This window comes from Balaenoptera borealis, assembly GCF_965194805.1.
Source record: "Balaenoptera borealis genome assembly, chromosome: 12".
Lineage (NCBI taxonomy): Eukaryota > Metazoa > Chordata > Mammalia > Artiodactyla > Balaenopteridae > Balaenoptera > Balaenoptera borealis.
The window spans coordinates 102,961,960-102,977,123 of record NC_138869.1 but is presented as its reverse complement, the minus strand read 5'-3'; the positions used below and the strand labels follow the sequence as shown (position 1 = coordinate 102,977,123).

The 15,164-nt window shown below is 33.0% G+C and overlaps 1 long non-coding RNA gene across 3 annotated transcripts in view; it reads left to right on the top strand.

Moving 5' to 3' along the window:
- Positions 1–7,820: 7,820 nt before the first annotated feature.
- The window catches only part of LOC309608228, a 43,212-nt gene continuing 35,868 nt past the window's right edge, over positions 7,821–15,164 (top strand). For all 3 annotated transcript variants that reach the window (XR_014232750.1, XR_014232751.1, XR_014232752.1), the window contains exon 1: positions 7,821–8,779. This is a non-coding gene — a long non-coding RNA (uncharacterized lncRNA). The remainder of the gene's footprint in view (positions 8,780–15,164) is intronic.

Sequence of the window (15,164 nt, the reverse complement as noted above, 5' to 3'; positions counted from 1 at the left end):
ACAGTAGCTACAGGATAACAATACAGAGACCAATGACAATCTTTTTTCTCATAAAAGGAAAAATGTAGCCCCAAACTACATCAATACAGGAATGAAAATAAATCAAACAACATAGCCTCAAAGATATATAAAGTAAAAATTAACAAAAATACAGGAGAAAATAGAAAAAGTCATAATCAAAATGATAAATGTTAGTACTTCTCTTTCAGAAAGTCAAGTAAACTTAAATGAGATATACTTTAAAAATTCAATTATCATGCTGAAAAAGCCTGTTCTAATAGATCTATGTAGACTCTTATATCCAGAAAAAAATCATCCTTTTCAACTACACATGGAGTCATTTACAAAAATTGTCATGTGATTGGACACAAAGGAAGTCTCAGTCAGACTTATATTATGTAGATCACACTTCTGGTCATAATACAATTCATTCAGAAACCAACTTCAAAAAGGTAGTTGAAATATAACTTTATATATTTTAAAACTAAAAAACACCATTCTAAAGAATTTATACAATTAAGAATAAAACTTGCAGAAATTATAGAATTTTTCAGACTGAATGACAGGAAAAGCATATAACTCAAAACTTATGGGAGACAAGCAAAAAAGCACTTATATGAGAATTTGTGTCCTCAATGCATTTAATTAAAAAAAACAAAGAAAGACAAAATTATTATGCTAGCATCTATACCAAGAAACTGTAAAAAGAGCACAAATTAATAAATTCAAATAAGTTGAAATAATATTAAAGTAGAATAATAATTAAAGAGGAAACATAAAACATATACTAAAACTTATCAAGAACACAAAAAATAAATCTTTGAAAGAACTTAAAACAGACAAATTGGGAACACTGATCAAGGAAAACATAGTTTAAATAAATATATTAAGAAGAAAATAAAATTAGCTATAATTACAATTGAGAGTGAAAATATATATAATACTATGGAGAACTTAATGCCATTGTATTTGAAAGCAAAAATGAAATGACAATTTTCTAGAAAAATAAAATGTCTCAAAATGATAAAAGAAGAAAAACTGAATATCCAAGTATATATTTAAGGAATGAAAATGACTATTGAAAAATATCCTACCCACAAACCCTTAAAAGTGACCAGATGATTTTACAGAGGAATTGTACAATGTTTTCAAGCCACAGACAATCCCTAATTCAGACTATTTGAGAATACAGACTAAATAAATAAATCTATATGCCTCATTTTATAAGATCAGTGGAAATTCTAGAGGTGATTTCAAACAATAAAATGTGACCTAATAGAAATTATACCAGGAAAGTTAAAATGGTTCAACTTACAATCACAGTAATGGTTAAAAAGACAGCAAACCAACAGTAATAGTTGTAGTAGATGCAGAAAATGAATAAAAAGCATAAAATGCAATACCTGTTCATAAAAGTATTTTCCCAGTAAAGTGAAACAGAGAGAGACCTTTCATCATCTGAATAAAATGTATTCAGTAAACATCAGTAGGTATCATTTTTCTTAATGACAGAATTTGAGAAATATCTATATTAAAGGCAAGCACAATACGAATCCCTCCTATCATTGATCATTCTACTGGAGATCCCAGCCAGTGAAACTAAAAAAGAAAAAAAGAAATAAAAGTATAATGAATGGAAAGGAAAAGGAAAAATTGTTATTTTTGACAGATATTTCTACATAGGGAACCCCCCCACACAAATCAATGATAAGTATAGAATCTGTATGAGTTCATTGAGATGCTAGATATAAGCTCAACCTACAAAAATCAACAGCATTAATAAAAGTGTAATAAATGGAAGTGGTTTTATTACCTCACTGGTTTTTTGGATACTAATGGGATTACCAAACAGTGCCAACATAGAACACTCCTTAATTGTTTTTGTTGTTGTTATTTTTGGGGATTTGGAAAACGGTCAAAAATTCACTCTTAAAGGACAGAACTGAGGAAATTTAAATGAACTTATTTTTTAAGTGATTGATTTATGAAATTCTACTTCATTCTTAAGAATTATTTTTGGAAAGATAACAATAAGTGCCACTAAAATTTCATCGCATTTTCCTTCCTTTCTAGAACTCAATAATTGTTTGTAACTATAACGTTCATTTCACGCAGCTGGAGAAAAGTTTACATTGTGGTCAGCTGAATACCGTGACTGCCTTCAGAGCAGTAAATAGCAGTTCATTTTTGGATGCCTCTTTGATCTATTTTAGAGGCTGAACTAATGACATACAGATCTGGCCTTTCTGCCTTAGCAGTGGTCCTTCAAATATCTCTGATTTTCTGTGATTAAAATCATCAAAGACTATTGTCTGCAATATTTTAAAGTGCAGAAATATCAACTCATGGAAAATCAAGTGCATTTAATGTGGTGTGTTCTTAAAATGCCCTAGTAATGACTTTCAAAGATACTTTCCTGATGTATAACTTTTGTTATCAGTAAACAATGACTACACAGTGAAAATACCAAGATGATTACATGCTGTCCAAATAAGCAGATGTTGTTCTATAATTATCGAGGGCTCTTTTCACGGTCATATTAATTTATGAGATAAAATGTAAGATTAGTCTTAGTAGTTTTCACTTATAAGTACATGGTCTTTGTAAAATCTTTATGACTCAAGTTGTAAAACATAGATTTTATGCAAGATAGGCAAAATATCTAAATGAAACTTACTGGCACATCATTTATAATTTAAAAATTATAATTATGAACTATTTTCTAACAACAACACTAAATAATAAAACTCTTTTAAATACATAGTTTAATTTTATTGTTAGTAACTCAGTCAGAAAAGATAGTATGGGGAAAGCAAGAGCCTTGTCTCTTTGTAATTGCTGTTCCCCATCTCACACTCAGTCTCCTAGGGTTCCAGGGAAACTCTGCAAAATTCCAGAACCCTAAGTGGGAAGCCATTGATCTTAATGACTAATGATTATAAGTTTAATCTCTCTCTCTCTCTCTCTGGGTGTGTGTGTGTGTGTTTCTAGGTAGATAGAGAGAGATAACAGACAGGTATGTTTCACAGAATTTTTGAAAAATCCTCTCTATTGTACTATATTCCATACCTACACACACACACAGACACACACACATACACATTATTTCAGATTTGACTCTGGTGTATGATTTTTCTATTACTATAACATATTACCACAAACTTAGAAACTTAGAACCACAGACACATTTACCACCTCAGGAGTCTAGGCATGGTTTAGAAGAGTCTACTGCAAGGCTTCAACCAAAGTGCTGGGCAGGGCTGAGTTCTCATCTCACAGCTTGACTGGGGAAAGGGTTTGCTTCCAATCTCACTCAGGCTGATGTAAGAAGAATTTATTCCCTTGTGACTATAAGTCTGAGGGGCCTCGCCTCTTGCTGGCTGGAAGCTTGAAACTTCCCTTAGCGACTAGTGTCAAGCATTGGCTTCTTGACACATGAGCCTCCTAACACTGGCCGCTAACTTCTTCAAATCCAGCAAGAGAAACAGTCTCAAGAACCAATCTGCTAGCAAGATGGAGTCTTATAAGGCAATCATAGGAGGGACATCCTATCACCTTTGCTGTATTTTATTTTTACATGTCACAGGTCCTGCCTACATTTAAGGGGGTGGGGGATTACACAAAGGAATGGACACCAGGAGGTGGGATCATGAGGTCCTCCTTAGAGTCTGTCCACCAAATTGTTTGAAAAAAGAAAATGAAATACTTGTTTCCATTTGAACCTGGCTGTCTAGGTATTAGTCAGCAAACAACTACAGTACTTCACGTCCAAACTGAGTAAAGCATGTAACGTCATTCTCAAAGAGATGGGTACATATATTTTTTATCACAGAATGAATTGGCAAGTCATACATCAATGAATGAGAATGTATAACCCTATTACACAGAAAAAAAAATCATTGGATTAAACAAGCCAATGTACTATGGTTCATATATATACCTAGTACATAAGGAAGTTTGAAGCACTTTCTTTGTAAGTAAATAATTGATATGGAACTCATTTTCTAAATATAAATTGTACATAGCATCTTTATTTTTTAATTTGTATTTAAGTTTTTAAATACTTTATCCTAATAGCTATCTTATAGTTTACTAAAATATTTTGAGTTGCATCCTGAACAGTATTTTTTTATGCAAATTATTTCATAATTTATCTATAGCCTACTTTTTAACATTTATTTTTGAGATATAATTGACATGTGCATTTTGTAAGTTTGATGTGTACAAAGTGTTGATTTGCTATATTTATATATTGCACTAAAATTACCACTGTAATGGTAACTCACACCTCTATTATGTAATTATCTTTTTTGTGGTGGGAACAATTAAGATCTAGTCTCTTAGCAACTTTGAAGTTTATAGTACAACTTTGAAGTTTATAGTACAAACTTGTTTATATCACTATGCTGTGCATTAGATCTCCAGGACTTATTTATCTAATGGTTGCAAGTTTGTATCCTTAAACAGCATTTCCCCAATTTCCTCACCTCCTAGCCCCTGGTAGCCATCATTCTACTCTCTGTTTTTGCAAGTTAGGCTTTTTTAGGTTCCACATATAAGTGATAGCATAAAGTATTTGTCTTTCACTGACTTATCTCACTAAGCATAATGCCTTCAAGTTCCACCCATGTTGTCAAAAATGGCAGGATTCCCTTCTTTCTCATGGCTGGATAATATTTTATTATATATGTACATCATGTCTTCTTCATCCATTCATCTGTTGATGGGCACAGGTTGTTTTCCTATCTTGGCTCTTGAGAATAATGCTGCAATAAACATGGGACTGCTTATATCTCTTCAATATCCTGTTTTCATTTCCTTTGGATATATATCCAGAAGTGGAATTGCTGGATAACAATTCTTAAGAAGTTTAGCCTTCTTAACATTGTATTCCTTCACCCACATTTCTTGATATACAAGTATACAATCCTGAAAGTACTATATTTATACTTGCCTTGAACTTTGTTTAACTATAATATCTTAGGATATTTCAAAATGACACATATATATGAATAATTTACTTACTATGTTATCAATCATGTATACAACAAACTATCTATATAATAGAATTTTCCAGACTGTGGAATGACTACTAACTACAACAATACTTTGGGTTTCCTGTTTCATGTGCATGTTTTCAACCACTTCCCTGATACATAAAGAAACTTTCTCTCTGATAACCTCTTTGCAGCCATTCAGTGAATGTAGCCATAGAGTCTTACTGGTGAGGTTTAGTCTATAAGCCTAAAATAAAGTAATGTCTAGTTTTTAAGAAGTAACCTAAAATAGAAACAATTTTTTTTACTTTAAAGGTAGCCATAATTTTTATTATTCTAAAAGAAATTTAAATGCAAAATAGATAAATAATAGGCTTTATATTAAAGATGAGACATAAAATTTTTAAAAAATATGTTTACAAATAAATAGTCTTAGCCTAATCCTTTATTAATTCCGAAATTGCTTAGACTGCATCTTTCAAAAATCATCCTTTAACTTCACCTTAGCAGCAAACATCTTTTGGAATTGTTACTGACTCTAGGATTTCAGGTCAAATACGTTTCTACATTTTCCACGAGAGATAACATGTTTAACATGCTTTGACTCTCAGAGCTAATGAAAGGGATGGTACTAGGTGACTTTCCAGAGTTATCAGTTACAATATCAGTGGACTATTCTTTGGACCCCTTGCCTTCCCGTGCTATGTTCCTAACTGGCTTAGAAAGAAACAAAAAACAAAAGGTGTGTCTGTGTGAGTTGAAGAAACAAGAGGAGTGCTATCTCTATGGGTTCAATTTAATCATCTTATCTTACATATCTTATAAACATAGATGATTTCTTAATTGATTTATTGTTTAAAAAACACACTTGTTTTTGTTGTATGACAAAAAAACAAATTATATACAAAAATATACAAAAAATATAAATACAAAAAATATACATATTATATACAAAAAATATACAAATTATACAATACATAATATTGTATAAATATACAAAATATACGATTATCGCATAATTTTTTTAAACAGAGAAAAGTTAACCCACATCCCACCTCCAGTTATAACTAATCTGTTTTGCTGTGTAGCCATAATAAAGAGTCTTTATTATTGTCTGCTGACATTATTTACCCTTTTTCTGGTAATGGTGCATTTATTTTCTTGAGAGAAATTAACCCAATATGAGTGTGGTTTTCCTGTTTTTCTTGTCAACACAAGATATTTTACATATTAAAATCTTTCAAAAAGTATTTAGTATTGTTTTTATTTGCATTTCTACCTTTGCAAGTAAGGATGAACACACTCTCCTGTTTGTTATTTCCTTTTGTGGCAATATCATTTAATGTAATTTGACTGATTTTCTGTCTGATATTGAATTAAAAATTGATTTATTAGAACTTTAAAAAATATGTTGACCTTCAGCTTAATATATAAATCAATATTCAGCTATTGTTTCTTGAGAAACATTTTCTCCATTCTTTCTCTTTTCTCCTTCTGAATTTCCCATGACACATATATCTGACTATCTGATATTATCCAAGCAGGTCCCTGAGTTATTCTTTTTTTTTTTTCTTCTTTTTTTCACTCTGGGTAATGTCTATTTTTCTATCTTAAGTTCACTTACCCTTTTCTTTGTCATATCCATTTCGTTAAGTTAATCCAGTAAATTTACTTTAATTTAATAAAAATAATTTAATTTCAGTAATTTAATTACTGAAAAATATTTTTTCAGAATTTTATTTCTTATTACTAATATTTTCATTTGGTTCTTTATTGTTGTTTCTATTTCTCTGCTGAGACCTCTTATACTGAGATTTGCATGCATGGAAGACATGTTTTATTTTACATCTTTGAGGATACTTTTTCTTTCATCGAATGAAAGAGTCTTTAAATTCTATAGTACTTTACAATTTTCAAAAGTTTCACACACATGATTTCATATAATCCTATAATAACCCTTGTTTGCCCCTCCCCCCTTACCCTTGTATTGCCCCTCTCCCCGTCCCCTTTGTTCTCCATATGAGTCTTCTTTGTTTCATTCACTAGTTTGTTGTATTTTTTAGATTCCACATATAAGTGGAATTTGTCTTTCTCTCTCTGATTTATTTCACTTAGCATAATGCCCTCCAAGTTCATCCATGTTGCTGCTAATGGCAAAATTTTGGTTTTTTTTATGGCTAAGAAATATTCCATTATATATATATGTGTGTGTGTGTGTGTGTGTGTGTGTGTGTGTGTGTATGTGTGTGTATATATATATCACATCTTCTTTATTCATTCATCTGTTGATGGACACTTAGGTTTGCTTCCATACCTTGGCAATTGTAAATAATGCTGCTGTGAACACTGGGGTGTATCTTTTCAACTTACTGTTTTCATTTCGTTTGGATACATACCCAGGAGTGGAATTGCTGAGTCATATGGTAGTTCTATTTTTAGTTTTTTGAGAAACATCCATACTGGGTTTTAGTAGCTGCTTTTAAGTTTTTGTTGCAACATCTGGTTTATCTTGGGTTGGACTCAAATGATTTTCTTATCTCTTTGGAATGTATTCTATTTTCTTAGTTCTTCACATGTTGGGTAATTTTTTTTTTAATATCTTTACTGGAGTATAATTACTTTACAATGTTGTATTAGTTTCTGCTGTACAACAAAGTGAATCAGCTGTATGTATACATACATCCCGGTATCCCCTCCCTCTTGAGCCTCACTCCCACCCTCCCTATCCCACCCCTCTAGGTGGTCACAAAGCACCGAGCTGATCTCCCTGTGCTATGTAGCTGCTTCCCACTAGCTATCTATTTTACATTTGGTAGTGTATATATGTCAGTGCTACTCTCTCACTTCGTGGTAATTTTGAATTGTATCATACACATTAATGCTAAATTAAGAGAATACTGGATTCTGTTATTTTTCTGTGATAAGTATTTTTTTTTCTTTTGTCTTAGCAAATAGTTTTTTGTTTTTTTATTGGAGTATTGTTGATTTACAATGTTGTGTTAATTTCTGCTGTACAGTGAAGTGATTAAGTTATACATACATATGCATTCTTTTTGTATTCTTTTCCATTATGGTTTTTCACAGGATATTGAATAGAGTTCCCTGTGCTCTACAGTAGGACCTTGTTATTTATCCATTCCATATATAATAGTAGCAAGTAGCTTTTATGGCTGAGATTAAACTGCTTTAGCAATCCTTCCTCCGACTCTTTTCCTATCAGGATTCCTCACGCTCTTCAGCATTCATGTTTCTTGGCCTCTCTTTTCTTGTTTACCAGACCAGGAAGAATAGAATATTCACATGTATGCTCCTGCCTTTGCTGTGTGTTCTCTGTTCTTAGCCTCAAGGAAAAATTGCAAATAGAGAAACTAAGCTCCTCATCAGTGCACCTCCAAGCAAGTTTCCACTCCACCAAAATCTGCCTGCTTATATTAAGTATTCAGGATAGCAACCTTCAGAACAGCAACGCGGATCAGAGTTCAAAATTTTTTTTCTTTGTTTAAACTGCTGTGATTCTGTTCTATGCGTGCATAGTTCAGATATGAGTCAGCAATGTGAGTAAGACAGAGTTTGGGGATTCTGGCTCCAGCTCTTTCCCTTCTGGTATTTCCCCCACACTCTTCAGTGTTCATAGTATCCAGGTTTCATTGTTCTGGTTCCGCAGCCAGAAGGGTTTTGGGATTTCCCATGTGCACTCCCTGCCACTGCTGTTTGCCCAAAGGACTAACATAGCTCCTCAAAGATGGTAATCATTTGTACAACCTGCTGCCTTCCTCCTCCTGGTAAGCACGGGTTTTCTGCCAGAATATATCTGCTCTCTTCACTGTCTGTTAGTCCAGGTTTTATAGTTATTGTCTGCAAGGGGGTTGGCGGAGGTTCATCCAGTAGGGTCTAAGTCCCACATGCCCGGATGTGAAAACATTCTAGTGGATTTCAATGGATTCTACTTACTATTTTTCTGAATTCTGTTTTTTGTTTTTTTTGCTGTTATTTCTTTGATAATTTTTCTTCTCCATTTTAAAATTCTCTATTTTTGGACTTATTATGCAGATACTGGCCTTTCCCATGGCTTACCTTTTCTCTCAAAATGTCTTTTATTAGTCTTTTGCATTACATTCTGGGGATTTTCTCAATTTTATTTTGCAATCTTTGAATTCAATTTAAAAAATTTTGACCCTTATTGTTTTATTTTCAAAAAAATCTTCTTTTATTGTTTCTTTTTGATAGCATCCTACTTTTATTTATGAATGAAACATCCTCTTGACTCTCCCTGATCATACTAATTAGTGTATTTAAAACTTTATTTTTCTGACTTGTTTAATTTTTGTTAGTTTTTCTATTTATTTTGGTCCTTCTCTTTCTTGCTACAGGACAAGTTCCTTGATTTTCCATTCATGTTTTAAATTGAGGCAGTAAGAGAACTGATTTGGGATCTCTGTAAACATGGGCAGTGTTTGGCCAGTGGCTGGCTTTTACTTAGTGAGCAGATGGGGAACGGGTGGTAAATATGTCCACCACCGACACTAACTATGACAGTTCTGTTTAGTTTGTTCAACAGCTTCAGAGAAGAGTCTTCTAATTTCTTGTCTGAGAGTAAATTTCATTCTTGTGTTCTGTACACCAGGGTAGGTGAATGGGTGAGGGCTGTTGTAGGATAGGGAGGGTCAGTTTTTCTTACATAGACCTTTAATTACCTTCTTGTTTCCATCCTTATTTCTCACGCTTGCTCACTGGTTCTTTCTACTGGTTTCAAGACTGGAGATTCCCAGTATTCTTGCCATGTTATATCTTCTGACGCAGACTTCTTTATGTTGTGACTTCTTCTATTTCATTCATACTGTACTCATCTCCTAGAAATTTGATGGGATTTCTTTTATGTTTGCAGCCACCGTTCTGATTGATTTTTCTATTTATTTATACAGTTTTTATTCCCTAAACTATTATTTTCAAAGTTATTTTTTTCGTTCTTCCTACTGCCTTTCTTTTTCCTCCCTCCCTCTCTCTTCAGTCTCTTTTCTGTCTCTGATTTCTCTCTTTCTCTCTCTCTCCCCCTTTCCTTCCTTTCTCCCTTCTTCCTTCCTTATTTTTTTGTGACAACAAGGAGAGGCAAACTCCATTCTCAATTGGCTATTTTGAACCTTACTATTTGGGGACGTTAAGTAATATATTTATTCCTTCAACTTTTTCTTCTATCTATAAACTGCTGAATATAGCTTCAATTAAATATAATAATTCACATTAAAAAGGTTGTAAATCTGCTTTAATTAAAAACATGTGTTTATTATAAATATTTAAATATTCAATTTTAATAGTATTTATTATACTTATAAAAGTTGTTTATGATTATTTTAGAAAATACAAAAAATCGACAATGCCATATAATCAGTAAGAGTCTTATCATTTAAAGATGAATAGTGTGCACATAAATGAAGTGTTATAACAGTGCACAAGTGCTTTAGAAACTTTAACATAGAAATAAATACATAAGACTTTGTAAATTTAATCAATGTGCAATATAATTACAGGATCTAACATGATAGGTTTATTTACAGATTCAGCAGAATAAATATTGCCCTGCAAAGAGGTATATCAGAGAGCAAAATGAGAGGGAGCCCACTGGAATTTGTGGGACCATTTCTCTATTAATTATCTCTCTGGAGGGTTTTCCTCATCCTTTTTCCTTCTAGAAGATATCTTTCTTTTTTTACAAGCACGTACTGTTTACATACCTGAAAACAGATAGGACTCAAGCCTTTAAGAAAATTTGAGGATGTTGTTAGCATTCTTCTCATGTAAAGGGGAAAATCTAATTTTGAAAGTGCACACAGAGAAAACTTTTGGATTTGTAAGTTATTACAAAAGTCTGTAATTTTTGCTGAAGGAAAATCTTTAATCACAGATATTTAATCACAGTGCATGTCTAATCAATTGGCAAAGTAACTAAAAGTACTGTATCTCAATTTTGTTGAGTTCATGATTTTATTAATCTTGGGGTTGTTACTAGAATAAGGTAATGACTAAAATTACCACTCTGTAAAGTAGGCACTACATTGTTATTTTAATAGGAACTTGCTGAGGTCAGAGCTGGGTCTAAAGGTAGGAGCTACAACTCTATAGGATCATATGAGATGCAATTAAAAAATTCATTTCTTACCTTGCTGTTTAATTTTTCATATGTGTATACCTTATCTCTTTAATCGGACCAAAGATGTCCTAATTGATAAATTCTCACCTAGATTAGAAATATTTGTGTTATCCATTAACTTCCTCCTAGCTTGCACCCTTAGATTTAATCAGCATAGTTGCCAAACTGCCCATTTCCACGGTAGCTCTTCTTATCCAAGTCTCCTAACTCTTTTCTCTAACTTCTTTTTTGTTTTTTTGTTTTTTGTTTTTTGTGCAATTCATCCTTCTCCTTTCCTGAGAATATGGACTTGATCATGTTGAGTATGCCTACCCTTCTCCCAAAGCTACATGGTTTCATCGCCTACATCAAAAGTTCTAAAGTTCTTACCATAACAATCAATTCTGCTTATCTTCAGGTTTTAGGTTATCTTCTCGTATGTACTCATTTTTTGCTTCTCTGCTTCACCCACACCAAGCAAAACATCATTGCCTAGGCGAATATTGTGAAATAAACCTTTGGGATTTTCTCACAATGTTTCCTCTATCTGGAATGATCTTCCTTGTCTAGGTTAAATCCCACCAACACTTCTAGGCTCAATTAAAATTCAAACTTCATCAATATTCCCTACAGTTGTAATTAGTCCATATCTTGATTGTATTAACATACATATTATATACTACAATATATAGGTAGCAACGCACACATCTGTTTGCCAGCAGTAGATTGTCAGATTGTTTGGATAAGAGATCAGTTGTTAAATATTTGTATTTCTTACAAATTCTGCCACATTATCTTGCTAATGCATCAATTATATTGGCTACTGCTGTTTAAAACTATGAACATCTTGGCCTTGGACTTCTTAATTTGAGACTATGAGTTAAATAAGTATGAGAAGTAGAAATAATTGATAGAGTTTGCTTTTTTTTGTGACATTAGATCTAAACTTTAAGAGAATATGTGGTGCTGTGAGCATTACAACACAGTGACAGAGCTATGTCTCTCATCAATTAGACCATCTGCTACTATATCACATAGAAGGCAAGTGCAATTAACTGGGGAGATATTTATGTGAAAGGTTATATATTTTATATTTCATTTATTCACTTTTTTATTAATGCATCGTTTGCATATATATTAAAATTCAACATACTAAGTGTACATTTTGATGAATTTTGGTAATTTGTACAACTTAACTGCCACCACGATTAGGAATAGAACAGTTCCCTCCCCCTACAGTTTCCCTCTGTCCCTTTGCACTCGATCCCCATTTTCCATTCTTGATCCCAGGTGAGGACTTACCTTCTTTCTCACTGCATAGTTTTGCCTTTTCTAGAATTTCATATCAATGTATTGATAATCATATAGTATGTGATCTTTTATGTTTGACTTCTTTCACATAGCATCATGTTTGTGAAATTCAATCATGTTTTACATATGTTAATATCATATTACTTTTTATTTTGGAATAGTGTTTCATGTTATGAATATACCCCCAGTTTTTTAATATATTTACCAGTTGATGGTCATTTGGGCTGTTTCCAAATTCTAGCTGTTACAAATAATGATGCTTTGACAATTCACATACATGTTTTTGTGCAGACATATGCTTTCCTTTCTCTTGGTTAAGTGCCCAGAAGAAGAATTTCTGAGTCATATGGAAAATTCATACTTAACTTACCTGATTGACTTGTGTAAGACTTCCAGTACTATGTTGAATAAGAGTGGTAAAAGTGGGCACCCTTTTCTTGTGACTGATTTTAGAGGAAAAGCTTTCAAGGTATCACCGTTGAGTTTGATGTTAGCTGTGGGTTTGTCATATATGGACTCTATGATGTTGAAATAAGTTCTCTCTCTACCTAGTTTGCTGAGTTTTTATCATGAATGGATGTTGAATTTTGTCAAATGTTTTTAGCTTTCCTTCTATCAGTGCAATGTATCACATTTTTATTGTTTCTGATCTTAAGAGTAAAGCATTCAGGGCTTCCCTGGTGGCGCAGTGGTTGAGAATCTGCCTGCCAATGCAGGGGACACGGGTTCGAGCCCTGGTCTGGGAAGATCCCACATGCCGCGGAGCAGCTGGGCCCGTGAGCCACAATTACTGAGCCTGCGCGTCTGGAGCCTATGCTCCACAACAAGAGAGGCCGCGATAATGAGAGGCCCGCGCACCACGATGAAGGGTGGTTCCCACTTGCCGCAATTAGAAAAAGCCCTCGCACAGAAACGAAGACCCATCACAGCCATAAATAAATAAAGAATACTGGTCAAAAAAAAAAAAAAAACTCATTAAAAAAAAAAAAAAAGAGTAAAGCATTCAGTCTTTCACCATTCAGTATGATGTTAGCTGTGAGTCTGTATAGATGTCCTTCATCTGGTTAAAGATGGGTCTATCCACTTCCAGTTTCTTGCATGTTTTTATCATGAAAAGCTTTTGGTCTCTGTCAAATTATTTTTCTGAATCAGTTTTGATCACCATGTGGATTTGCCTTTTATTCTATTACTGTGGTGTATTATATTAATTATTAGTGTTAATCCAACTTTGCATTCCTGGGATAAATCTTACTTGGTCAAGGTGTATTGTCATTTTTATATGTTGCTGGATTTCATTTGTTAATATCTTGTTGATATTTTTGCATCTATGGTCATGGAAGAAACTGATTTGTTTTCCTTTTGGGGGACATCTTTTTCTGTTTTTGCTATTAGGATGTTACTGGCTAAATAGATTGTGTTAGAAGTGTTCCCTCTGCTTGTGTTTTCTCAGAGATTATAGAGAATTGCTGTCATTTCTTCCTTAAATGTTTGGTAGAATTTTCCACTGAAACCATCAGGACCTGGTGCTTTCTTTTTAGAGAGTTATTAATTACTGATTCAATTTCTTTAATGTGTATGCTCCTATTTAGATAATCTATTTCACTTTGTTTGTGACTTGGTAGTTTTTGTCTTTCAAGGTACTGGTCCATCTCATCTAAGTTATCAAATATTGAGATGAGTTGCTCATATTATTCCTTTATTATTCTTTTATGTCTCTGGGATCAGCAGTGTTGGCCCTTATTTCACTTCTCATATTGGTAATTTGTGTCTTTTTTTCTCTTTTTCTTGGTTTGCCTGGCTAGAGATTTAGCCAATTTATCAATCCTTTCAAAGGACCAGCTTTTATTTTTATTGCTATTCTCTATTGTTTTTTGTTTTCAATTTAGTTGCTCTTCTTCCTCTTATTCTCTAAGGGAGAAGCTTAGGTTATTGATTTCAGGTCTTTTCTCTTTCTAAGGAATACATGCAATACTATAAATTTCCCTCTATGAACTGCTATTTTTGCATCCCATACGTTATAAGATGTATTTTTATTTTTATTTACTTCAAAATATTTTAAAATTTCTCCTGCGATTTCTTCTTTGACCCATGTGTTATTTACAACGGTGTTGTCCAATCTCCCAATATTTAGGGATTTTCCAATTATCATTCTGTTGCCGATTTTTACTTTAATTCCTTTGTGGTCTGAAAATATACTCTTCATGATTTCTATTTGTTGAATTTTGCTAAAGTGTGTTTTATCACTCAGGATGCTTAATTTGGCGAATGTTCCATGCAAACTTGAGAGGAATATGTATTCTGCTGTTACAGCGTTCATTCTATAAATGTCATTTAGGTTACATTGATTGGTAGTGCTATTCAGGTCAACCATCCTTACTGATTTTCTGCCTGCTTAATTTCTCAGTTGCTAAAAGGGGGGGTCTCCAAATATAATAGTTCATGTTTCTATTTCTTCTTTCTGTCCCATCAGCCTTTCTCTCACATATTTTGATGTTCTGCTGTTAGGTGCATACACATTAAAGATAATTGAATTATTTTGGGGGGAACTGACATCTTTATCATTATGGATCTATTTATCCCTCATAATTTTTCTTGCTCTGGAATTTGTTTTGTATGAAATAAATATTCCTCTTTCGTTTTTTTTTTTTTTCAGTTAGTGTTAGCATAGTATATCTCTCTCATTTCCTTTTCTGTGAATCTGTCATTTTATTTGAAATGTGGTGGGTTTTTTT